The sequence below is a fragment of the Ursus maritimus genome, unplaced genomic scaffold (genome assembly GCF_017311325.1).
Source record: "Ursus maritimus isolate PB19 unplaced genomic scaffold, ASM1731132v1 scaffold_7, whole genome shotgun sequence".
NCBI classification, from domain to species: Eukaryota; Metazoa; Chordata; class Mammalia; order Carnivora; family Ursidae; genus Ursus; species Ursus maritimus.
Window position 1 is genome coordinate 27805251 of NW_024426885.1, and position 25392 is coordinate 27830642.

The 25392-nt window shown below is 48.7% G+C and overlaps 1 long non-coding RNA gene across 1 annotated transcript in view; it reads left to right on the forward strand.

Annotated features, from left to right (window-relative positions):
* LOC121099739 overlaps nt 1–23190 on the forward strand; it is a 106450-nt gene extending 83260 nt beyond the window's left edge. Inside the window, exon 6 of the long non-coding RNA XR_005833184.1 lies at nt 23050–23190. This is a non-coding gene — a long non-coding RNA (uncharacterized LOC121099739). The remainder of the gene's footprint in view (nt 1–23049) is intronic.
* Nucleotides 23191–25392: the final 2202 nt, after the last annotated feature.

Here is a 25392-nt window from a genome sequence, read left to right on the forward strand (position 1 = left end):
TTCACTGGGGCTTCCAGAGGGCTCCATCATTTTTGGCACATCTTCCATGGACTTAAGAATAATTACCTGCATGTAGCTTATCTCTCCTATCAAAGTCCAAGCTCCTTGAGACCAGGACCCTGCTGTGTTCTTTCATTGGGCCTTTTAAGAGGGAAGTGAATAGGAAACCTTAAACAACTGAGCTGGTTGCTAAAAGTAAGGGAGTTAACGGACATTGGGGTCATACTGTTGTGTCAGAAGGAAGTACTAAGGGTGCTCAGTACTGTTGTTAAAGCCAGGGTATAGGAGCAGGAGGATGGGAGGGATAAATTTCTCAGCTCCAAAATAAAAATCTCTTGGAAAACTAAGAACAGAAGGAAACCTCCCTAACCTGATAAAGAATATCCACAAAAGACCTGCAGCTAATATTATACTTAATGGTGAAATATTAAATCCCTTTTCTCTAAGAGAGAGAAGCAGGCAAACATGTCTGCTCTCACCACTTCTATTCAATATTGTGCTTAAAATCCTAGCTAGTACAATAGGCAAGAAAAAGAAATTGAAAGGCAAAAGATAGAAAAAGAAGTGTCTGACTGGCTCAGTCCTAGGCATGCAACTCTGGAGCCCCACGTTGGTCATAGAGATTACTTAAAAAAAAAAAAAGAAAAAGAAAAGAAAAAAGTAAAACTGTCATTATTTTCAGAAAACATAATTGTATATATGAAAAACCCAATGGAATACACACACACACCCCAAAATTGGTAGGAGAATCCAGAAAGGTCAAGGATACAAAGTTAATACAAAAAAATAATTCCACTCTATATACTATTAAAAAACAACTGGAGAATAAAATTTAAAATTTGTTCTTTGAAATGGTATCAAATATATCACATACAAAATAAATCTAACAAATAATAAACAGAATAACTCTAACAAAATATTTGCAGGATCTCTACACAGAAAATTAGAAAACGTTTATGAGAGAAATTTTAAAATTCCTAAAGAACTGGAGGGAAAAAAAGAAATGAATGTATACTATGTTCATGGATGGGAAGACTCAATATTGTTCTATAGATTACCTTAATCCCTATAAAAATCCAACAGATTTCTTCTTCTTCTTTTTTTTTTAAGATTTATTTATTTGAGAGAGAGCGAGAGCGAGAGCACACAAATGGGTGGGGCAGAGGGAGAGGGAGAGAGAGAGAATCCCAAGCAGACTCCGCACTCAGGCAGAGCCCCATTCAGTCTCCATCACCCAACACTGAGATCAGGACCTGCCAAAACCAAGAGTTGGACTCTCAACCTACTGTCACCCTGGCGCCCCCAACAGGTTTCTTTGAGAAAATGGATGAGCGCATGATAAAATTTAAGCAAAAATATAAAGGATCTAGAATAGCTAAAAAAAATTCTGAAAAATAAGAAAGTTGGAAGAATTGAATTATTTTATTTCATGACTTACTGTAAAGCTAGAGTAGTCAAGACAGTGTGGTATTAGCAAAAGTAGAGACAAATAGATCAATGAAATGAACTAGAAATTTCAGGAACACACCAGTACATATATGGTTAACTGATTTTTTTTTTTTTAACCAAGCTTCCAAGTCAATACAACATGGAAGGGAAAATCTCTTTAATGAATATTGCTGTGGGGTGCCTTCAGCTTAGGTCAGGTAATGACCTCAGGTTCTGAGATCAAGCCCTGGGTCAGGTTTCCAGCCAAGTGTGAAGTCTCTAATTTAAAGATTCTCTTCCTGGGCGCCTGGGTGGCTCAGTCGGTTAAGCATCTGCCTTGGGCTCAGGTTATGATCCCGGGGTCCTGGGATGGAGCCCCACATCAGGCTCCCTTCTGAGCAGGGTGCCTGCTTCTCCCTTGCCTCTACTGCTCCCCCAGCTAGTGCTCTCTCACTTTCTTTCTCTCTGTCAAATAAATAAATAAAATCTATATATATATAAAAAAAGATTCTCTTCCTCCTCCTTGTCCTCCCACCTGCACCATGCCCACTCTCATTCTCTTTCCCTCCAAATAAAAAAAGAAAAAAGACAGAATTTGCTGCAACAGCTATATATCCATGAAGAATGAGTGAACCTGAAACTCACTTCATGCACAAAAATTAATTTGATCATAGTGCTAAATGCAAAACCCACAACCAAAAAGCGTGTATGTGAGGCCACAGGACAATATCTTTGTGACCCTCTGGTAGAAAAAGGTTTTTTGGACAGAACACAAAAAGCAATAATCATAGGGGAAAAAAGGGAAAATTTAGACTTCATGAAAGTTAAATTTTCTGATATCAAAAAAATATTCAGATGGGGTGCCTGGGTGGCTCAGTCGTTAAGCGTCTGCCTTCGGCTCAGGGCGTGATCCCGGAGTTCTGGGATCGAGCCCCAAGTCAGGCTCTTCCGCTGGGAGCCTGCTTCTTCCTCTCCCACTCCCCCTGCCTGTGTTCCCTCTCTCGCTGGCTGTCTCTCTCTCTCTGTCAAATAAATAAATAAAATCTTTAAAAAAAAATTAAGAAAACAAATAGATAAGCCAGAGAACGGGGACATATATCACAGCACATATGAAGATAAAAACCTCAATAAGAAAAATGGCAAAAGATTTGAATAGACACATCACAAAAGAAGATACAAAAATGGACTAATAAGCACATCAAAATTGCTCAACATCACTAGTCTCAGATATTACACCTAAGATATAAGAAAAAATAGATAATTTGGACTTTGTCAAGATCAAAAACTTTCGTGCTTCAGAGGATCTTATCAAGAAAAAGAAAAGACAGCCCACAGAATGGGAGGCAATGTTTGCTTATCGCATGTCTAATAAGGGACTTCTGCACAGAACATACAAAGAACGCTTGCAACTCCATAATAAAAAGACAGATGACCCAAGTAAAAATTGAATGGGCACTTCTCCAATGGAGAATGGCCTCTAAGCACAAGAAAAGATGCTCAGTCTCATTAGCCATCAGGGAAATGCAGGTCAAAACCATCATGACATACTTTATACCCATTAGGAGGGTTTCTTTAAAAAGACAGCAACAAGTGTGTACCCCCATGCACTGCTGGTGAGAATGTGAAATGGTACAGCCACTTTGGAAAACATTTGGGCAGCTCCTCGAGGGCTAAACCTGGCGTCACCATCTGATCAGCAGTTCCACTCAGGTGTGTACCCAAGAGAAATGGAAACATATGTCCCCACAGAAACCTGTACACCAGTATTCATCCGGCAGTACTCACGACAGAAAAAGTGGAGACAACCCAAATGCCCATCAAATGACTAATGGACACGTAAGGTGTGGTGTGTTTTTACAAAAGACTATTATTCAGCAGTAAGAGTACTGATGAAGCTCTGGTACACGGCGCAATGTACGTGAACTTCAAAAACACAAGGCTAAGTGAGAGAAACCTGCCGCAAAAGACCACACACCGCTTATCCCGTTTACAGAAAATGTCCAGGACGGGGAAATCTATAAAAATGGAATAGATTAAGGGTGGCCTAAGGCTTGGAGGGTGTAAGGAGGGAGATTAAAGAAGGGGGTGAAGGCCAAGGAGTGCATTACCCAGCCTGGGGTAACAAAAGTGTCCTAAAAGTGATGGTGCTGACGGGAGTGCACATCGAGACTAGAGTTAAAGCCACCGATTGTACGACCGCGCGGGTCAACGGTAGGGTACGGAAATTATATCTCAGTAAAAGTATTTCTGAAAGAAGCTGCAGTGACGTAACGCTACGTACAGACTGGAATGACTGGGTTGGCAAGACCGAGAACAGTAAATGTTGCTGAGCACGCGGAAGAACAAGGAGGCTCCTCCGTTGCTGGTGGAAGCAGGAGATGCCACACGCACTTGGGAAAACAGTTTGGCAGGTTTTTTATAACGTTAAACATTCATCTATGTTAAGATTCAGTAATTCCACTCCTGGGGATCCCCTCAAGTGAAACGAAAACCCACGTGCACAAGAAGACCTGTACAAGAAAACCCATCGCAGCTTCATCCGTTATCACCCCAAGGGGAAACATCCCAGAAGCTTGCCAAAAGGAAACCAGATGAACAACGGAGGGCCCTTCATCCGGCACAGACACTCCGGACGGAAGAGAATGGACAGCAGAGACATGCGGCAGCACGGACGATTCCCCAAATCGTGCGCGGCACAGACGCTGGCCGCTGAGCAGACGCGGTGGCTCGCGCCCTGCTCCCTCCCTCCCTCCCTCCCTTCTTTTCTTTTGCTGTCCTCTTGCCCTCTAAGCCTGGTGCTTCAGTGTTTGGGCCTTAGAAATTTCCTAGCTGAGCTCCCACTAGCCTATGACTTTCCTGGCTCCCCTCTGAGGGCCAAGTATTGTAATCAAGACTCGCCCTCCTGGATGGGCTCAGAGCCTGGCCCACAGTGGGCAGAACCTCCATCAGGTGACGTTGATTTCCAGATTGCACGCAGTTGCAGGGACAGCCTGGGGGCAGAGCTCACCAGAGCTGCCCGCCCGAGTTTCCCCATGTGACCTCCCAACCTTCCCCGCCTCTCTCAGGGAAAAGGACCTTCCTGAGGAATTCTGCGCCCTGACTCTGACTTGCTCTTGCTTCCCTTCAGAGTCCTGGCAGCTGAACGACGCCCAGCGCTGTTGCATTTATTTGATCTTTGTCTCCTAGGGATGCCTGATGGCAGGGTGGACCGTCAGAGGACCCTTCTGCCTCTTCCCACCGCTGAGAGGGCAAAGATGTTGACTGTCCTGTCAAAATTCGTCTCCCTGACAAAGAAAGGACATGACCCCAAGCAGGTCACTGTCAGAGGAGATGAGAGAGACTGGTCTGTCTCCCAAACGTGCAGGCCCCTCTCAGTGGCATCGGCCTCCCGTTCATGACCTCATGGCCCCAAGCATGGCTTTGGGCTTCCTGGTGTAAGGGGCCCACTGATAGGGGATAGACTTCCCTGGGAAGCCATGATCTCCCTGGAAGGGGAGGCTTCCAGGCCTTGGTGGAGGGGAGAGGGGGGGTCTCCCTTCCCAGAGCTTTCCTGGGCTTTGAAGAAGCAGTAGCCTTGCTGCTTCTCCCTGTCTCACCTCCTGTGGCTGTGAGTCACTCTTTGCTGCAAAATCAGCTGCCATGTCTGTCAAGGCAGTCCCTCTGGGGACTCTGACATGGCCTGGCCGAGGGTTCTGAAACGTCTGGGCACGCACTGTGTGCTGGTCTCTGCTTCCTGGACTCATGTGGAAGACCCCAGGTCCTGGGCATCGTGGTACTGACCCTGCGTTGCATTGTGGCCATCAAAATCACCCCCTTTGTAGGTTTCAGCGTCTTTCTCTAGGCCACAGTTAGGCAAGGGGGTGACACTCTAGTCATGAGCTGCCACTTGGGAGGAGGGAAGCTAGCAAGATTCCAGAGCCTGTTTCCTTCTTCCAACTCGACTCCCAGACTTGTTCTCTCAATGCTTTGTCCCGCAGTTTCTCCTCTGTGAAATGGGGGCAAGCAGACTTGGATCATCATGTGCTTCCTCCCAGGGGGACGTCAATCTCCCAGGTGTTTGGGGACAGGATGAGGGTCCCTGTGGAGGGCTTTCTGCACACGAGTGACCTTCATCCCAGGACATCTTGTGAGTCTCATGAATGCTGACTCATGACATGGATGGGCCCCAGCCCTGGGGACAGTCTTGGCCTCCCTGTTCTCTTTTCTTGACCCATTCAGCGAGAGGGGGCTTGGGGACACATCCATGGACTTATGGCACATTAAGCTGCAGAAAGGAAGGGCAAGATGGAGCTGCAGCTCAGTGATGGGGTCTGGTCCTTGTGGAACGCCTACCTTGCGGGTCTGTGAGTGTCCCCAGCCAGATGTCAAATGGGGGTGCGGGGCTGAGGGGAGGTAGGCTCACAGATCCTCATGCAACCTGGACAGCCCCCTTGACATTCCCTTCCTTTTGCCCTTCTGGGCTCCCTGCAAGGAGAGGCCGGCAACATCCATGAGGCTCTGAGCCTAGGGAGGGAAAGCCCCAGGAGGACTGGCTGGGAGCCCCAGAGGCACTCAGGCAACTCACCACTGTCCCCTGGCCCAGCTGCCCTCTAGCTCTGGCCTTCTTGCCTTCTCTTTCCTCACCCTTTGACACTTCAAAACACAGATCTAAGTCAACTCTGGGTGTACATAAGTAAAGATAATACATTCCCTTGACCTAAGTCCCTACCCCATGAGTCACAAAGCCTAGGCCCCTCTCCTCCCCCATGACCTATAGGTGCTGGACCCAAGCCTTCTCCCAGCTGCTGTGGCTTCAACCCTTCTAGGTCCTGAGATTAAAATGTCAGCTTGCTCAAATAAACAAGCACACCGACACAAGTTGGGATCCTACCAGCCCCACGTATTTGTCCATCCACACTGCCCATGGCATCGTGGCAGCTGGGCAAGAGGCCAGCGCTGTACACAATGTCCTCACAGCCCTGAGCCCAGGCTTTCCCATGGGATACAGTCAGTGTGGAGAAGGGAGGGGAGCCAGCTCTTGCACTGGCCCAGCGCTTGCCCCAGCCAGTTCTCCGTGTGGAGAGATGGGGGAGAGACCCTCTTGGGCTTTGGAATCTTCCCTGTCCCTTGGCCCAAGCTGAGTCCCAGGCAGCAGACAACCAGGAGAGCTAGAGTGAGTGGGCTCCCCTCTTCCTTCCCAGAGGAGAGGTGGCCAGGCTGGTCTGCCCTTCTGGATCCTGTCCTGGCACCACTGGCTTCTGGAGGTACTTGAGTGGACTAAGGGATGGGGCCCCACACCTGCATGACTATGTTGGTTCACACCTTCAGTGAACGTTTATGGAGCGTCACATGGTCCTAGGCACAGTGCTAAGTGCTGAGGTCATAAGGAGCTCCTGACCCTGGGCGATCACCATAGTGGAGGAGAACGTTATGACTGGATGATGGAGCTTAGCACAGAATGAGAAGAGGCACACAGTAGATGAGGTTGGGAGAATCAGGGAAGACTCCCTGGAGGGGATGGTGGTGCTAAATCCCATGGGGCCAGTAAGGGTGAGCACGGAGGGGGGACTGGATGGCTCTTTTGGTTAAGCATTTGTGTTTGGCTCAGGTCATGAACCAGGGGCCCTGGGATGGAGCCCTGTGTCAGGCTCCCTTCTCAGAGGGGAGCTTCCTTCTCCCTCTCCGTCTGACCTTCCTCCCCTACCCTCCTTGTGCTTGCTCTCTCTCTCTCTCTGAAATAAGTAAATAAATTCTCTTAAAAAAAAAAAAAGAGTGAACATGGTAAGGGCCATAGATGAATTTAGGAACACGGAGGGCACGAATCTCTAAAGTGCCCTTCCCTCTGTGGGATCTTCCAAGGTGGTGCCTCATAGACTCCAAGCCTGACAGATGGCACCACGGTCCCCTGCTGAGTGACCTTTGTGTTTAAGAGGCAGTGTTCTTCTCCAGCAGCTCCGTGTTACCAGCAGTCAGTGTGTCCATAACACTGTAGAGCCATGACTTTCTCTCCAGCCCTTCTCCTGGAGGTTCTCCCCCGCGAAGCACAGGGTAGCAGAGTGTGTGCGAATGTGTGTGTGTGTGTGTGTGTGTGTGCGCATAAATGCTCACCTGTACGGGTTCCTTACGGGGGAAGGGCCTTTGGCCAGGTTACTACCTTTCTGTCCCGAGGGTATGTCTGCAGATCACGTAGTGTGGCCAGGAACAGGTAATGTCTCTGGGCAGAGTGCATGACTGGGGGGCTGACAAGCTGGGTGACACCTGGGGAGAAAGGTCTTAGGACCAGGGCCAGGGCCAGAGATTTCACTGATTGCTTGCTGGGTGACACCTGGGGACAAAGATCACAGAACCAAGGCCCAGGCAGGAGATTCCCCAGCGGTTGCCATTGGCTTGGCGCTATCTGCTGTTCTCTCTGCCGGGAGCCTCTCGCTCTCCCTCCCCTCTCTCTCCTTCTCGGCTCCGCTTCCACTGGCCGCTGGGCCTGTGCCCGGCATCCCGCGGCCTCGGAGGCGCTCGGGAGCTTTCCCTCCGCGCGCGGGAGAGGACCGGGGCCGGGAGTGGGGAGCGGGGGGTGGGCACCCCCCACCCCGCGGGTGGATGGGCCCCTGGGGAGTCTCCCCGGCAACACCCAGGAAGCCCCGGGCCCGAGCACGTCGTGCGGCTCGGGGCTCCCAGAGACGCGTGGGAGGGCAGACGTGGCTTCGGAACCGGGGTCCGGAGCCGAGGGGGCCGCCGGGGTCCCGCCTGGCTCCCCAGCGGGCGCGGGGCCGGGAGCCGCTGCGGAACAATGGCCCCGCTCCGCCCACCGGCCCCGCCGCGCTAACCGGAGCCCTCGCAGCTCGCGGGTCTCTGGGCCCGCGGGCCGGCGATCGGCACACGCACGCACATCCACGTGTGTGTGCGCGTGTGTGGACCTGCACGCGCGCACGGCGTTGTGCCACTGGGCGCGCCCAGCAGGGGACAGTCACCGCCAGGCACCGCGCGGCGGGGGGGAGGGGGGGGTGGGATCCCATCCCTATGCCCACGCGTCCGGGACGTGTGCGGGAGGTTCTGGGGACTGTTCAGAGGGCCAGCTGTCATTTGGGGATCGCCTTCCAGGAAAAAGGCAGGAAGCGCAGGCATGTGCTTTCACACGGACGCAGGCCAGAGGACTGACTGGTGCGGGCAGCACAAATACCGAACAGGTATCGCATTTTTACCACAAGCCAAGTCACAAGGATTGATTGATTTCATCCTGACAGCGACCCCAGGAGGTGGGGTGACTGTTGTGACCTTTTAAAGATGAGGAAAGTGAGATTCTGAGCGACTGAGGCACTTGTCTCTGGTCCCAGCAGCCAGGCAGGAGCCGAGCCCTCAAGTGTGATGCTAGAGCCCAAAGTTAAAGTCCCTTCCCAGAATCCTGGGTCCCTGAGATGTTCTGACCTCACTGACCTGTCCCTCATGCCGCCTGTCTTTCTGGGCCTGTGGTGCCTTCTCATGAGAGTAAGCTCAGAACCAGACAGGGCATGCATTCTCCCAGCCTCCTTCCACACCCAGGCCTCCCCAGATACTCTCCCAGGATCCCTCCTCTGAGAAGAGGAGGAAAGGAGTTCTGTTTCAACGATTGGCTTCTCAGGAAGAGAGGCACCTGGGATTGCCTGGGAGGAGGCCTAAGGAGCTCCTCTGTGGGCCATTGGTCTGAGGGTCAGGCCAGCTCCCTGGCCAGTCCCTAGCACCTCCGTTCCAGTCCCTAGCACCTCCGTTCCAGTCCTGGCTCCCTGGCCAGTGCAAAAGTCTTGAATGAGCCTAGGTGTTTCAGTTATGGACAGCTGGTCTTGTCAAAGTTCGGGAGTGCTGGGCGTAGGGAAGGAGTCTGTGCACGTGCTACTCCTCTTCAGGCTTGCTCTGCACTGTCTCTTTACTTCATTCCCCTACCAACCACAGCGTTACTCTTCAAGGGAGAAGATCCAGAGTTTCTTGAGGGCTGGACCCTTAACTGTGCATGAAGGTGGCTCTACCATGGAGCCATCCATCATGTTCCATCTTCCCAACTTTTTCTTCCCCTCTACTCTGCCTGTCCAAATATTAGTTATTATTCAAGGCAAATTCAACTCCATCTGTTTCTTAAAGCTTTCCCTCAATTTCACCACTGCTGGACATTCTCTCCCTCCTACTTGGGGGCTCCTGAGAGTTTATGGCATCATTTGTGGCCCTTCTTACACAGACTTATGAATAATTACCTGCATGTATCTTATCTCTCCTATCAAACTCCAAGCTCCTTGAGACCAGGACCCTGCTACCATCTTTCATCTGTTTCATGGGGCCTAATAGGAGGGAAATGTATGGGAAACTTTAGGCACAGAGCTGGTTGCTGAGAATAAGAGAAGTAACTGCATTTGGGTCATACTGATTGTGGCAGAAGGAAACAGTAAGAGGGCTCAATACTGTTGTTAAAGCTGGGGGTGGGATTCAAAATAGGAGTCTCTTAGAAAACTAGGAATAGAAGGAAACTTCATTAACTTGTTAAAGAATATCTACAAAAAGCCTGCAGCTAATATTATACTTATGGTGAAATATTAGATCCTTTTTTCCTAAGATAAGGGAACAGGCAAGCATGTGTGCTCTTGCCTCTTCCATTCAACATTACACTTAAAATCCTAGCTACTATAATAGCAAGAAAAAGAAATGAAATGCATAAAGATAGGAAAAGAAAAACTGCTATTATTTGCAGAAGACATAATTGTGCATATGAAAAACTCTATGAATTCTACCCCAAATCACAAATATTGGTAAGAGAATTTAAAGAAGTCAAGGATTCAAGGTCAAGATAAGAAAAATTCCTTCTGTATACTATTAAAGAACAATTGGAAAACAATATATTTTAAATATATTTTTGAAATAGCATCACAAAATCATACAGAAAGGAATAAATCTGAGAAAATATTTGCAGGATATCTGCACTAAAAACAATAAAGCATTGTTGATAGAAATTTAAAAGTTCTTAAAGAACTAGAGGGAATAAGAAACATATATACTATGTTCATGGATGGGAAGACTCAATGTGGCTCTGTAGATTAATCCCTATAAAAATCCAACAGTTTTTTTTTTTTTAAGAAATAGATTAGCTGATTCTAAAATGTAAGTGGAAATACAAACTGCCTAGAATGACAAAAACAATCTTGAAAAAGAAGAACAGGGTTGGAGGGAAGAAACTATTTTATTTCAGGAGTAACTATAAAGCTACAATAGTAAACACAGTGTGGATCAATGAAATCAACTAGACATTTCAGAAATACACCAGCACATATATGGTTAACTGGTTTTTGTTTTCTTTTGTTTTTGTTTTTGTTATTTTTTTTTTTTTTACCAAGCTCCCTGGTCAATACAGCATGGAAGGGAATGTATCTTTAACAAACACTGCTGCAACAACTGTATATCCATACAGAATAAATGAACCTCAACTTCAACACACTTTATGTACAAAAATTAATTTGATCGTAGTGCTAAATGTAAAACCCACAACCATAAAGTTTTTATATAAGGCCACAGGACAATATCTTTGTAACCCTCTGGTAGAAAATGATTTTTTTGGACAGAACACAAAAAACAATAATCATAGGGGGAAAATGGATAAATTAGACTTCACAAAAGTTAAATTTTCTGCTATCAAAAAATATTAAGAATACAAAGAGATAAGTCAGAGAATGGGGGCATATATCACAGCACATAAGAAGATAAACACCTCAATAAGAAAAATGGCAAAAGATTTGAATAGACACATCACAAAAGAAGATGTGGAAATGGACCAATAAGCACAACAAAATTGCTCAACATCACTAGTCTCAGATATTACACCTAAGAAATAAGAAAAAATAGATAATTTGGGCTTTGTCAAGATCAAAAACTTTCGTGCTTCAGAGGATCTTATCAAGAAAAAGAAAAGACAGCCCACAGAATGGGAGGCAATGTTTGCTTATCGCATGTCTAATAAGGGACTTCTGCACAGAACATACAAAGAACGCTTGCAACTCCATAATAAAAAGACAGATGACCCAAGTAAAAATTGAATGGGCACTTCTCCAATGGAGAATGGCCTCTAAGCACAAGAAAAGATGCTCAGTCTCATTAGCCATCAGGGAAATGCAGGTCAAAACCATCATGACATACTTTATACCCATTAGGAGGGTTTCTTTAAAAAGACAGCAACAAGTGTGTACCCCCATGCACTGCTGGTGAGAATGTGAAATGGTACAGCCACTTTGGAAAACATTTGGGCAGCTCCTCGAGGGCTAAACCTGGCGTCACCATCTGATCAGCAGTTCCACTCAGGTGTGTACCCAAGAGAAATGGAAACATATGTCCCCACAGAAACCTGTACACCAGTATTCATCCGGCAGTACTCACGACAGAAAAAGTGGAGACAACCCAAATGCCCATCAAATGACTAATGGACACGTAAGGTGTGGTGTGTTTTTACAAAAGACTATTATTCAGCAGTAAGAGTACTGATGAAGCTCTGGTACACGGCGCAATGTACGTGAACTTCAAAAACACAAGGCTAAGTGAGAGAAACCTGCCGCAAAAGACCACACACCGCTTATCCCGTTTACAGAAAATGTCCAGGACGGGGAAATCTATAAAAATGGAATAGATTAAGGGTGGCCTAAGGCTTGGAGGGTGTAAGGAGGGAGATTAAAGAAGGGGGTGAAGGCCAAGGAGTGCATTACCCAGCCTGGGGTAACAAAAGTGTCCTAAAAGTGATGGTGCTGACGGGAGTGCACATCGAGACTAGAGTTAAAGCCACCGATTGTACGACCGCGCGGGTCAACGGTAGGGTACGGAAATTATATCTCAGTAAAAGTATTTCTGAAAGAAGCTGCAGTGACGTAACGCTACGTACAGACTGGAATGACTGGGTTGGCAAGACCGAGAACAGTAAATGTTGCTGAGCACGCGGAAGAACAAGGAGGCTCCTCCGTTGCTGGTGGAAGCAGGAGATGCCACACGCACTTGGGAAAACAGTTTGGCAGGTTTTTTATAACGTTAAACATTCATCTATGTTAAGATTCAGTAATTCCACTCCTGGGGATCCCCTCAAGTGAAACGAAAACCCACGTGCACAAGAAGACCTGTACAAGAAAACCCATCGCAGCTTCATCCGTTATCACCCCAAGGGGAAACATCCCAGAAGCTTGCCAAAAGGAAACCAGATGAACAACGGAGGGCCCTTCATCCGGCACAGACACTCCGGACGGAAGAGAATGGACAGCAGAGACATGCGGCAGCACGGACGATTCCCCAAATCGTGCGCGGCACAGACGCTGGCCGCTGAGCAGACGCGGTGGCTCGCGCCCTGTGTATGAAATCTGCAGGCAGGAGAAACTAACTGCAGGGAGAGGCGTCAGAATGGGCGCGTCCAGGATAAGGGGCCTTGATTAGGAAATGGGCCAAGGGAAGACTTTGGTCATGGAAATGTTCCATATCCTGTTTTGGGTGCCGGTTCTCTGAGTCTATACACTTGTCAAGATCATAAACTGAACGCCTAAGAGGTGCACGTTTCAGTGTGTGGTCCTCTTACCTCAGCTTAGCTAGGAAGGGTTGGGAACCAGAGTATGTACCCGGGAAAGGGAGTCCTGAAGGTTGCTTGCTCTCCCTCCCTCCCTCCCTCCCTTCTTTTCTTTTGCTGTCCTCTTGCCCTCTAAGCCTGGTGCTTCAGTGTTTGGGCCTTAGAAATTTCCTAGCTGAGCTCCCACTAGCCTATGACTTTCCTGGCTCCCCTCTGAGGGCCAAGTATTGTAATCAAGACTCGCCCTCCTGGATGGGCTCAGAGCCTGGCCCACAGTGGGCAGAACCTCCATCAGGTGACGTTGATTTCCAGATTGCACGCAGTTGCAGGGACAGCCTGGGGGCAGAGCTCACCAGAGCTGCCCGCCCGAGTTTCCCCATGTGACCTCCCAACCTTCCCCGCCTCTCTCAGGGAAAAGGACCTTCCTGAGGAATTCTGCGCCCTGACTCTGACTTGCTCTTGCTTCCCTTCAGAGTCCTGGCAGCTGAACGACGCCCAGCGCTGTTGCATTTATTTGATCTTTGTCTCCTAGGGATGCCTGATGGCAGGGTGGACCGTCAGAGGACCCTTCTGCCTCTTCCCACCGCTGAGAGGGCAAAGATGTTGACTGTCCTGTCAAAATTCGTCTCCCTGACAAAGAAAGGACATGACCCCAAGCAGGTCACTGTCAGAGGAGATGAGAGAGACTGGTCTGTCTCCCAAACGTGCAGGCCCCTCTCAGTGGCATCGGCCTCCCGTTCATGACCTCATGGCCCCAAGCATGGCTTTGGGCTTCCTGGTGTAAGGGGCCCACTGATAGGGGATAGACTTCCCTGGGAAGCCATGATCTCCCTGGAAGGGGAGGCTTCCAGGCCTTGGTGGAGGGGAGAGGGGGGGTCTCCCTTCCCAGAGCTTTCCTGGGCTTTGAAGAAGCAGTAGCCTTGCTGCTTCTCCCTGTCTCACCTCCTGTGGCTGTGAGTCACTCTTTGCTGCAAAATCAGCTGCCATGTCTGTCAAGGCAGTCCCTCTGGGGACTCTGACATGGCCTGGCCGAGGGTTCTGAAACGTCTGGGCACGCACTGTGTGCTGGTCTCTGCTTCCTGGACTCATGTGGAAGACCCCAGGTCCTGGGCATCGTGGTACTGACCCTGCGTTGCATTGTGGCCATCAAAATCACCCCCTTTGTAGGTTTCAGCGTCTTTCTCTAGGCCACAGTTAGGCAAGGGGGTGACACTCTAGTCATGAGCTGCCACTTGGGAGGAGGGAAGCTAGCAAGATTCCAGAGCCTGTTTCCTTCTTCCAACTCGACTCCCAGACTTGTTCTCTCAATGCTTTGTCCCGCAGTTTCTCCTCTGTGAAATGGGGGCAAGCAGACTTGGATCATCATGTGCTTCCTCCCAGGGGGACGTCAATCTCCCAGGTGTTTGGGGACAGGATGAGGGTCCCTGTGGAGGGCTTTCTGCACACGAGTGACCTTCATCCCAGGACATCTTGTGAGTCTCATGAATGCTGACTCATGACATGGATGGGCCCCAGCCCTGGGGACAGTCTTGGCCTCCCTGTTCTCTTTTCTTGACCCATTCAGCGAGAGGGGGCTTGGGGACACATCCATGGACTTATGGCACATTAAGCTGCAGAAAGGAAGGGCAAGATGGAGCTGCAGCTCAGTGATGGGGTCTGGTCCTTGTGGAACGCCTACCTTGCGGGTCTGTGAGTGTCCCCAGCCAGATGTCAAATGGGGGTGCGGGGCTGAGGGGAGGTAGGCTCACAGATCCTCATGCAACCTGGACAGCCCCCTTGACATTCCCTTCCTTTTGCCCTTCTGGGCTCCCTGCAAGGAGAGGCCGGCAACATCCATGAGGCTCTGAGCCTAGGGTGGGAAAGCCCCAGGAGGACTGGCTGGGAGCCCCAGAGGCACTCAGGCAACTCACCACTGTCCCCTGGCCCAGCTGCCCTCTAGCTCTGGCCTTCTTGCCTTCTCTTTCCTCACCCTTTGACACTTCAAAACACAGATCTAAGTCAACTCTGGGTGTACATAAGTAAAGATAATACATTCCCTTGACCTAAGTCCCTACCCCATGAGTCACAAAGCCTAGGCCCCTCTCCTCCCCCATGACCTATAGGTGCTGGACCCAAGCCTTCTCCCAGCTGCTGTGGCTTCAACCCTTCTAGGTCCTGAGATTAAAATGTCAGCTTGCTCAAATAAACAAGCACACCGACACAAGTTGGGATCCTACCAGCCCCACGTATTTGTCCATCCACACTGCCCATGGCATCGTGGCAGCTGGGCAAGAGGCCAGCGCTGTACACAATGTCCTCACAGCCCTGAGCCCAGGCTTTCCCATGGGATACAGTCAGTGTGGAGAAGGGAGGGGAGCCAGCTCTTGCACTGGCCCAGCGCTTGCCCCAGCCAGTTCTCCGTGTGGAGAGATGGGGGAGAGACCCTCTTGGGCTTTGGAATCTTCCCTGTCCCTTGGCCCAAGCTGAGTCCCAGGCAGCAGACAACCAGGAGAGCTAGAGTGAGTGGGCTCCCCTCTTCCTTCCCAGAGGAGAGGTGGCCAGGCTGGTCTGCCCTTCTGGATCCTGTCCTGGCACCACTGGCTTCTGGAGGTACTTGAGTGGACTAAGGGATGGGGCCCCACACCTGCATGACTATGTTGGTTCACACCTTCAGTGAACGTTTATGGAGCGTCACATGGTCCTAGGCACAGTGCTAAGTGCTGAGGTCATAAGGAGCTCCTGACCCTGGGCGATCACCATAGTGGAGGAGAACGTTATGACTGGATGATGGAGCTTAGCACAGAATGAGAAGAGGCACACAGTAGATGAGGTTGGGAGAATCAGGGAAGACTCCCTGGAGGAGATGTTGGTGCTAAATCCCATGGGGGCCATAAAGGGTGAAAGTGTAAAGGAGCAGTTGATGAGTCAATGTGCCCACAAGAAGTTAGAGACTCTCAACTGCCACCCCACTCACTAGGTCCCCTGAGCACATCTGGGCTTGTGCTTACGTGTGCAGGTGTGCGTACCAGGGGAGGGCCTCTACCACACCATACTATCCATCCCTAGGACTTTGGGGTGTATCTCCAGATGAGATAGTATGATTTGGAACACTTAATGTCTTGGGGCATAATATGTGACCTGGGGAGTGACAGCCTGGGTAGGTGAGACCCCGGGGACAAGAAGATCACAGGACCAGGCCTACCTGAGATTTCTGTGGTTGCCTGACCTGCTGCAGGGCATCTTTCACATTCCGGGAAGGCAGCCCCATGTTTGAGGATTCCATATAGATCGACAGCACAGGATACGGGACAGAGACAGGCCCAGGTGCTCCCACAACATATGAGCTGAAGGAAAGTCTTTCTTGCCCTGATTCTCCTCTGAGCCAAAATGGGAAGAGGAGAGGGGTGCCCCAGCCTTTCTTCTGTGGTCAGAGAGAAGCATACCCCCACTTGATTCCCTTAGTTGCTAAGAGTGCCCTGAGGGCGTCACCACCTGTATTGCAAAATTCCAAACCAGGGCCTCCCTCCCGCAGGTGAAAGGTCCAGGACCCTAGCCATTCCTAGCCCTTCCCCCCTCACTCTTGTTTCTCTCCTCTACTTTTCCTCCCTTTCTGTAGCTCTGGGTAGGCCCCTGCTGGAACTGGCCCCCACCCCACAGCCTTTCCCCCTTCAATCCCATGCCAGGGAGCACAGATAGTTCTATCACCCATGCCCTTCCCTTTGCCTGATAGTAACCTCTTCCACAGCTGATGTCACTTCTGCTTTGCGCTGACACAGCAGTTGAGCGGGGCACAGCAGGGCCACGGGGTCCAGAGGGCAGCTGGCTGTGTCCCGAGCCAAGCTTCCCCTGTGTCCTCTCCACTAGCCTTTTCCAGCCAAGAGTCTGCTGTTCTCTCATGCTGATCCTCTGAACCAATGTGTCCACCTGGGGATTGAGTGTCGACTGGGCTTCCATGTGCCCAGCGGAAAGTCAGAGCTGTGCTCTGCAGCAGGGAGAATGGAGCCAGAGTTCTGTCCCGCCCCTGGGGAGCTCACAGATTTCTAAGAAAAACAAGTTGAAGCACCAATAGTCATTTGGGTAAAATAGTATTTGCTCATGGCAGAGTGTAAACATATGGAGTACAGGTCAGGAAATAGAGAGGGACCTTTCCTAACAGAGGTACCCTAGAACTGGTTAGGGGAAGAGGATGGACTTGAAACAGACTCACTTAGCATTTTTTCACTGTCTACTTATGTGCACTGTGCTAAGTGCTTTGACCATCTATTAATATTTACCCCTATATTTAACCTTATTTTGCAATGCTCAGGAAAGCTGTGCCAGCTTGGGGTCTGGGGGGTAGGACGTGATGTGGTAGGAATAGTACACCTGCTGGGGGTGTGGTAGGTACTTCACAGATTGTCGAGCAAGGAGTTCGTTCCAAGCACAGAACAAACATGCTAAGCAGAGAGTGGGTAGGAGACATGATGGGTCCCATCTCTCTTCTGTCCTGCCACCACCCACCCCAGCCCCCGCAGTCCCATCCAGGCTATGTAAACCCTGGGCAAATTACAGTCTGGAAGGCCCCCTGATCTCCTAGAGGCATCTTCCTTCTACTCCACTCCCCATTCCACCTTTCTTCTCCACTCTCCCTGCCCAAGAGGGAAAAGGGAAAATCCCATGCTTGCCTTCAGCCTCACCTTTGCATTTAAGGTGTAAAATAATGTAACCATGGTCGATTTCCAGGCTGTTTTTCTGCTGTTCCCACATCAGGATTTGGCTGGACCCCCTGCCTTTTAAAAAAGATTTTATTAACTTATTTGAGAGAGAGAAATCAAGAGACAGAGCGTGAGTGGAGGGGGAGGGAGAGGGAGAGGAGCAGAGGGAGAGGGAGAAGCAGACTCCCTGCTGAGCAGGGAGCCCAGATGCGGGGTTTCCTAGGACCCCGGGATCGTGACCTGAGCCAAGGGCAGATGCTTAACCCACTGAGCCACCCGGGCGCCCCTGGCTGGATTCCCTTTTAAAGCCTGGAATTATTGCCTTTTATTTACCTTGGGGACTCTGGATTTGGAAAGTCATCTGGACCAGACATACTCTTGCAGAATTGTTGGTTTCCCCATGCCCTCCTTTCAAGCAGAAGCCCAGAGAGCCAGCTATATTCATCTTATCCCTCCCAAGCCTGTCTTTTAGCTGAGAACCAGCCAAGAGGAGAGAGGAGACAAACCCAGAGCCCCATACACAGCAGGCCCCTCCACCCCAAGACACTCAGGGAGGCCCACAGGGCCATTGACCCAGTCAGTCCCTGTCATGCTGGATACCCAGCAGTCTTCTCCCCTAACACTCTTCTTACCAAACCTCTGCTTTCCCTAGACAAGTGCCAGCTTCTTCATCCTGACCCCCCAAGAGCTACCTGGCCCTCTAGACCACCTGGCGAAGCTATGGCTGCTCTATCATGTATCTGGCCTTGGCTGAGGCCAGGACCACACTGCCAACGACTCAGGTCCCTGTGGAGGGTCACCTAAGGCAGTGGGGACCCCAGGAAAAGGATGGGGCCTGGTGCTGGCCAACCAGCTTCCTGCCAGAGCAGGCTGGGCCCTGGGCCCATGGGTCAGGACTAAAGTCAGCACACAGCGAATCCTGTCACCACCTTCGGGTTTCCAGGTTCATCAGCAAGAAGGTACCAAAGACAGAGGCATGGAAAAAGTAGATCTTGCTTGGGAGGATGCTTGTTTCTGGATTAATCCAGGAGAGCAGGAAGAGTCAGATGCAGGGTATGGGAGGAGCCCATTCTCTGGTGGGAGTAGGAGGGTGAACTCAGCACATGAGGTGAGAGGTGGGGATTGAATTGTCCCCCTCAAGAGGTGGGGAACACCGATGACACTTGGCAGAGTAAGGGCTGCCTCAGGGCTAAGCTGTCCCTTCTCCAAAAGAATGGGTTTCATCGACCAAGAGAGTTCACCTGGACCAGACTTCCAGGTGAGCAGCCTGGGAACTTCCGCTTCCTAGGAGCTGCCCGGTCACTAATTGGGCTTAGCAAGGACACTAAGGTGGGCCCCATCCTGGGAGACACAGAACTCCCATGATGGTTTATTTTGGTTCCCTGAAGGCCTTGGCAAACCTTTCTTAGACTAATTATGCTGCAGAAATCCACCCAACCTTCCCGCCCTCTCTCCTTCACTCAGGGGAAGACGTACCTCATGGTCCCACAGCTCTCCTCGCCTTCCCTGGTGCCTGCCCAGTTTTCTTTCACAGCTGTCTCCCTCAAAACCTCACAACCGCCTCCCAGCCTTGGTGTCTGCTTCTCAGAAGACCCAGATCAACACAGAAGTTTCTTAGGGCTCCAGAATGATAAATCCCTGTCAGTTAGGACCTGTGAGCAGGACTTTAGAGTTTAGAGTAGATGAAAAAAATTAGCAACAGGAAGGAGCTGGGGGGAGGAACAGTCTCTGGACCCTCTGAATGCCAATCTCTTCAAACTGGTTTGTCTCTTACGGACTGAGGCAGGGCAATGCTTCTGCTGCCACCTGGTGGCCGTTCTGGGCAAAGCATCTTTGCATCTTCCCACTCTGTTCTGTGACTCTGCTCAAGAGGGTGCCAGTGGAGAATTTGTTGGGGTCCCCTTCTCTCTCATTTGCAGCATTAATTGTAGGTGTTGGCTTCCAAACCGTATGCCCAAAAGTTCTTCCTTTAAAATTATCACCATAGTTGCACATATCTATAAATATACGGAAAGTTATTGAATTGTATACTTTAAATGGGTGAATTGTACGGTATGTGAATTATACCTCAATAAAGCTGTTTTTAAAAGCCAGCACAATAAGAGGAGTTGGAGTCAAGGGAGGCTTTTAGAACATGAAGATGAGGTTGGTTGGTTTCAGTTTCTTAGGACAACCCCAAACAGATATGCAAGAAATTCATACAGTATGTATTCAGGAAATACTTGATAAATTACTTGTGTAGTTAAACGGACCACTTCTTTTATTGTCTCACCACCCACTCTTTAACCTCTAAACCCCCACTTCTCCAAATCAGGCGTCCACAGCCTTCTCACTTTCCAAGGTCACCTGAGAGATTCTAGTCTAAGCACCTGAAGGCTTTTAATTTATCAGAACCCTTGACCCTTTAGCACTGTTTGATACAGTCAATAATCACTCCCTTCTTAAAATATTCCTCCTCTGACTTTTGTGTCTTGAAAACTCTTGGTTTTCTTCCTGCCTTTCTTATGGCTTGTTCTCTCCCTTTCTGGCTCCTCTTCCTTCTCCCTCAACTCCTTGAGATCCTTTCTCCCTTCATGCAATCCTTCGGCAATCTCAGCTCTTCCTGTGGTTCCAGTAAACACATCTAGCTACACCATCGTTCTCGCCAGTGTTTATTACCGTCTCCAACTCTAACCCAGATTGTCCAGTGACCCTTCAAATTTCATCATCTGAGTGTCCCATTAACCCTTTAGACTCACACATACCTAAAGCTGAATTTCATGCTGAACCCTACTTTTGATCCTTCTTCCCCCGCCCCATCCCATTAAGAGCACCACTGACCGTCCAGTTGTATGGGTTTGAGACCTTGCAGCCGCCTTTGATTTTGCTCTCCCTTGAACTCTACATCCAGTCAGACGCTAATTCCTGCAGCTCCTGCCTCTGAGATGCCTCACATATCTTTCCATTCCTTTCTAGTCTTCTGTCACCATCATCATTCAGACTTTTCATTCCTGTCCCTAAACTAGCCCAGCAACCTTCCAACTGATTTCCTGGCTTCCAATCTCCCCCCACATCAAACCCTTATTGTCCGATTAGGTTTCATAAAATTAGCTTTCATTTCATTGCTCTGATTGGAAGCTTTCTTGCCTTTCTTTTGCCTGAATCCACTTGCATTTCTGTTGCCTGAATGAATTCCATGTCTGGCATTTGAGGCCTTCCATATTCACTCCCAAACCTCTTTCCAGGCTTATTTCCTATTCTCCAGTGAGAACAGTGCGACTGTTCTTCCACAAGAGCAAGCAATGTTCCCACCTGCCCGCTTTTGCTCACACTGCTGTCCCTGTGTGGATGACACACAGGAAGTCATTCTCAGTGTAGTCAGACAGAGCTGACTCAAAGACGGGTTCCAGCACAAGTTATCTCTCGGATCCTCAATTTCTTTACCTGTAAAATGGAACGATAAAAGTCTACCCCGTCGGGCTGGGTGAGAATTGACTAAGATAACGCACCGTAAGGCGTCTGCCGTGCGGGTGGCTGATAGATGGTGGCTATGCTTTCTTTGTGTTTCTGAAAACATTTGTCACCCTTTTCCAAAGGGTGTCATCCCAAGTCCATTTCTTTTCTTTTCTTTTTTTTTTTTTTTAAGATTTCATTTCTTTGACAGACAGAGAGAGAACAAGCAGGGAGAGTGGCAGGCAGAGGGAGAGGAAGAAGCAGGCTCCCAACTGAGCAGAGAGCCCCATGCGGGGACTCGATCCCAGGACCCTGGGGTCATGATCTGAGCTGAAGGCAGACGCTTAACCGACTGAGCCCCCCAGGCGCCCCTCAAAGTCCATTTCAATGCCATTTGTTGCAAAATTCCTGTCTTGACCTTTCCACTTGCCACCCCAGTCACCTTCCTTCCTCAGAGCTGCTGTTCTCATACTCACCACATGCTTCACCCATATTCTTCCCCAGCTGTAGTCTCCGAGGACGTCACAGTTAATACAGAGCCTTGGAGCAAGCAGGTGAAAAGCAAAACTATTGCATGGACGAGTCCCATGTCAAAAAATGAACTTTCGAAAAAAAAAAAGAACTTTCGGGGCGCCTGGGTGGCCCAGTCGTTAAGCGTCTGCCTTCGGCTCAGGGCATGATCCCAGGGTCCTGGGATCGAGCCCCACATCAGGCTCCTCCGCTGGGACCCTGCTTCTTCCTCTCCCACTCCCCCTGCTTGCGTTCCCTCTCTCGCTGGCTGTCTCTATCTCTGTCAAATAAATAAATAAAATCTTTATTTAAAAAAATGAACTTTCGTGATTCCTGGCTGGTGTGGAGAGCTAGCGTGGTGAAGGCAGCCACCGAAGAGATTCTGTGAGTCTAAGATGAAAATGCACCCCAAGTCTTTATGAACATAATAATTACTGACTACTGGCTTTTTAAAAATACTCTTTTTCTGAATATGAAAGTGCTCATAATCACTGTAGAAAAAAATTAACGAAAATAAAATAAAATAAAACAAAAATTGGCAAAATAAAAAGTATCCACCCAGAGATATCACTGCTATGTTGTTAAATTCTTTAACATTAGTCCTTTTTCTCTATGCATCTAATTTACACATAAAATTTGGACTCTGTAGATATATATGCCAGAATTATGATGAGCATTTTCTCATGAAATTAAATACTACTCAAAGTGTTGATTGCACAACAACCCATCTTGTGTATATATCCTTTTTCTTTTCTTTTTTTCAAATTTCTCACCGGTTTTAATGAATGGCAATACCGTATCACACGCACTTCTGGGTGAGTTCAGGGTGAGAGTTTCCCGACAAACCCTTTCTAATACTAAAACTGCTTCTTTTTGTGTCATCCAAAGTCCACCTCAAGTTGAAGGAAGAGAAGGCTGGATGGGTCCTAAGTTTCTTGGGGGGATCCGAGTCTATGCAATTCTCTCTTCTCAAGGAGATGGGGCAGGAGGAGCAAGTTCTAGCCCCCAAAGAAAGAACTAACAATAAACACATTACTCTGTCCTTCTTCTGAGGCCTGCCTGCCCTTTAAAAAGAACTACATCCTTAACTCACAGATATTTTTCAAACTCGTATCCTTGTTTATCTAACATTTTTTCTATTGTTGGATATTTGAGCTTCCTCTTTTTCAGGTTTTAAAAAATTGTTATCAATTATACTGATAGAAACATCAGGATAGAATTCTAGATTTGGGAGTATAAGGTGAACAGAATAAAAGAAAATTAAGCTCTTGGTTCCAAATTCCCATCCAGAAAATTTTTTTAAAGTGCAGAATTGACCTTTATTGAGGTATGATCGACATACAAAAAGCTATACATCCTAAACGCATACAACTTGATGAGCCTGGAGGTAAATCTACACCTGTAAAGCCATCACCGTAGGAAATTTTTCATCGCTTTGTAGTTTTACTACTCTAGCTCTCTAATTAATTTCTGCTTCTTTCCCAGGTGTCATGGAGATCATCGGTTTCAGGAATGAAAAGTGGTTGGATTCCATGTGTTCAGAAGGAATGTAATGCAAAAGCCTTCATGATGAGCTCAACTCAGGCACCTGTGACTATGAAGGATAAAGGTTACTGCAAGTTGCAACATTTCTTGCATTGTCATAACTTTTTCCTTGTTTGGTCATTTAACTCAGTCTGTTTTCTTGTGTATAGTAGCAGTAAGACATTTCTGAATCTCAGACAACCCTGTTTACTGCAGGGCCAAGAGGGGGAAGAGAGGCAGAAGTCATGACTCTATTCCTCATTTGCCTTAGAACTTTGGGTCTCCTGCCACATTGCTCCCTGTCCTTCTCCCTTGCAGCACTTCTTCTGATCACAAATCACAAGTTACTTGATGCCTATCTTGTTTACCAGAATGTAAGTTCTACGAGGCAGAGGCCCTGATGATCTTACTTGCTCCTTATCCCAGAGTCCCTCCTGTATCGTCGGCCCTCAGCAAATGCCCATGGGATGAATTATCACTGGAATGAGGACTCAGGATAGAAAAATATGTGTCCCCTGTGATGGGGCCCTCAGAAGCTGGGACAGGGGATGTGTTGGGTGATTGCCCCAAGACCCTGAAATGATGCTGGGAGAGTGAATGCCCAGGTGCTCCAGTCTCCCCTCTTCACAAGCTTGGGACAATCAGTCATCAGGTCTCCTGTGAAATTTGGTGAATGGGTCTGAAGGAAAGAACTGTGTTCTCTCAGGTCCTCTTCCGGATAATTCCTCTTCTCTCTCATGCCTTTCTTTCCCCTCCACCTCACCCCCTTTCTTTCTAGTCTGGTGTCTCCTACTCACATGGAGCTCTTTCCTCCCCCGCTGCACCCTCTGTAAAAGGAGGCCGGGCTGACCCTCACCACCCTATACAGAGCCCTGCCTGCTGCAGCTGGAGCTCTGCCTTAAGCGATAATGCTGACTGATTACTTCAGGACCATGTGAGCCCTCCATGTCTGGACTACACTCAGCAGAGGGCATGATCATGGCCTCAGACCCAAGTTTCCAGGCAACTGAAGACTAACTTCCTTATTTGCGTTGATGGCATCCTCTGTTGCTGGCATCCTCCATCTCCCACCACGTGGGTGTTGGCTGGTTCCCTCTCCCTGTCCAATCTTATGTAGAAGGCATGGGCAAACAGGGATAGTTGTCCAGGAGGGTTCTCTAGAGATGGGAGGAAAGCTGAAGGGCTCATTTAAAAAGGCTGTCTTTGGAGAGATGAAGATACAAAATGTATTCCAGCAGGACTTGTTAAGCCCAGGAGGTAATAGGAAGGAAATAAAAGACTGAAGTGGGTCATTTTGATGAGGGGAGTGGGTTTCCTCCAGCCTCTCTGTGAAGTCTCTGAGGAAATACAACAAAATGCTCTTTTTTTGGCTTTCTGGGCTGGGACAGCTGCAACAGGACTTCATACACCTGAATCTTCCAATGGATCTGACTTGTCTGTTCTAAGGAGCTGTGGCTTGTGGCAGCCCCGGCACAGTGCTATGATGTTTATTGTACAAAAACAGAGAGAGGGGACTCCCTTGGGATTAGCCTACTCATGTCAGTTTGCTGGGTCCGCCGTGTCTGTTGCTGAAAACTTCAGCTACTCAACTTCCAGTATTTTTGCCACACAAATGGCTGGTGGTGTATTGGTGAAGGGTAAGCCCTTACATGCAGGATTTTCTTATAGATAAGTGATCTCCAGCGTCTTCCATTGAGAATCATTGCCATAGTGAGCCACTGTTACTTACAGGGTGTGCCCTATTATTTATGTTTATTGGGGTGGAAAAAGTTGAGGGTCACTATGTAAAACACAGAAGGTGATTTGAAGCTTCTCCCTATAGAATCTGGACCGTGAGTTGCCCCAGGATTCCTTTCTCTAGAATATGGAAGGTGGCTTATCTTGGGGGAATTTACATGGAGAACTTATAGGAAAATGAGCCACAAGTTTCCATCCTATGGCCTTTGCTGTCTCTGGGCTCTCTGTTAGGACCTAGTGGATCTGAGTGGCACTGAAGAGCCTGGCTAGGATGGGCATGGCATGAAAAAGGAGTGTACTGCTGGCAGAAATGTGGTAATCCTTTTTCTGGTGTGTGCAATAGGATAGCTTACAACCAAAAAATGTATCCCAGTGAAGCAATGGGACCAATTCACCAAGTGGGCTAAGAGCCATCATAATGAAGTACTTTGGGTTCTGATGGACAGTAAGACTTGCCATGTGCTCATAAAACTCCTCTAAGAGCTATATTCTTTCCAGAGTACTGTTACAATAGTCTCCAGGTGAAATGCCATCATTCCACTCTGCTGGTGTCAGCTGGAATGGGAT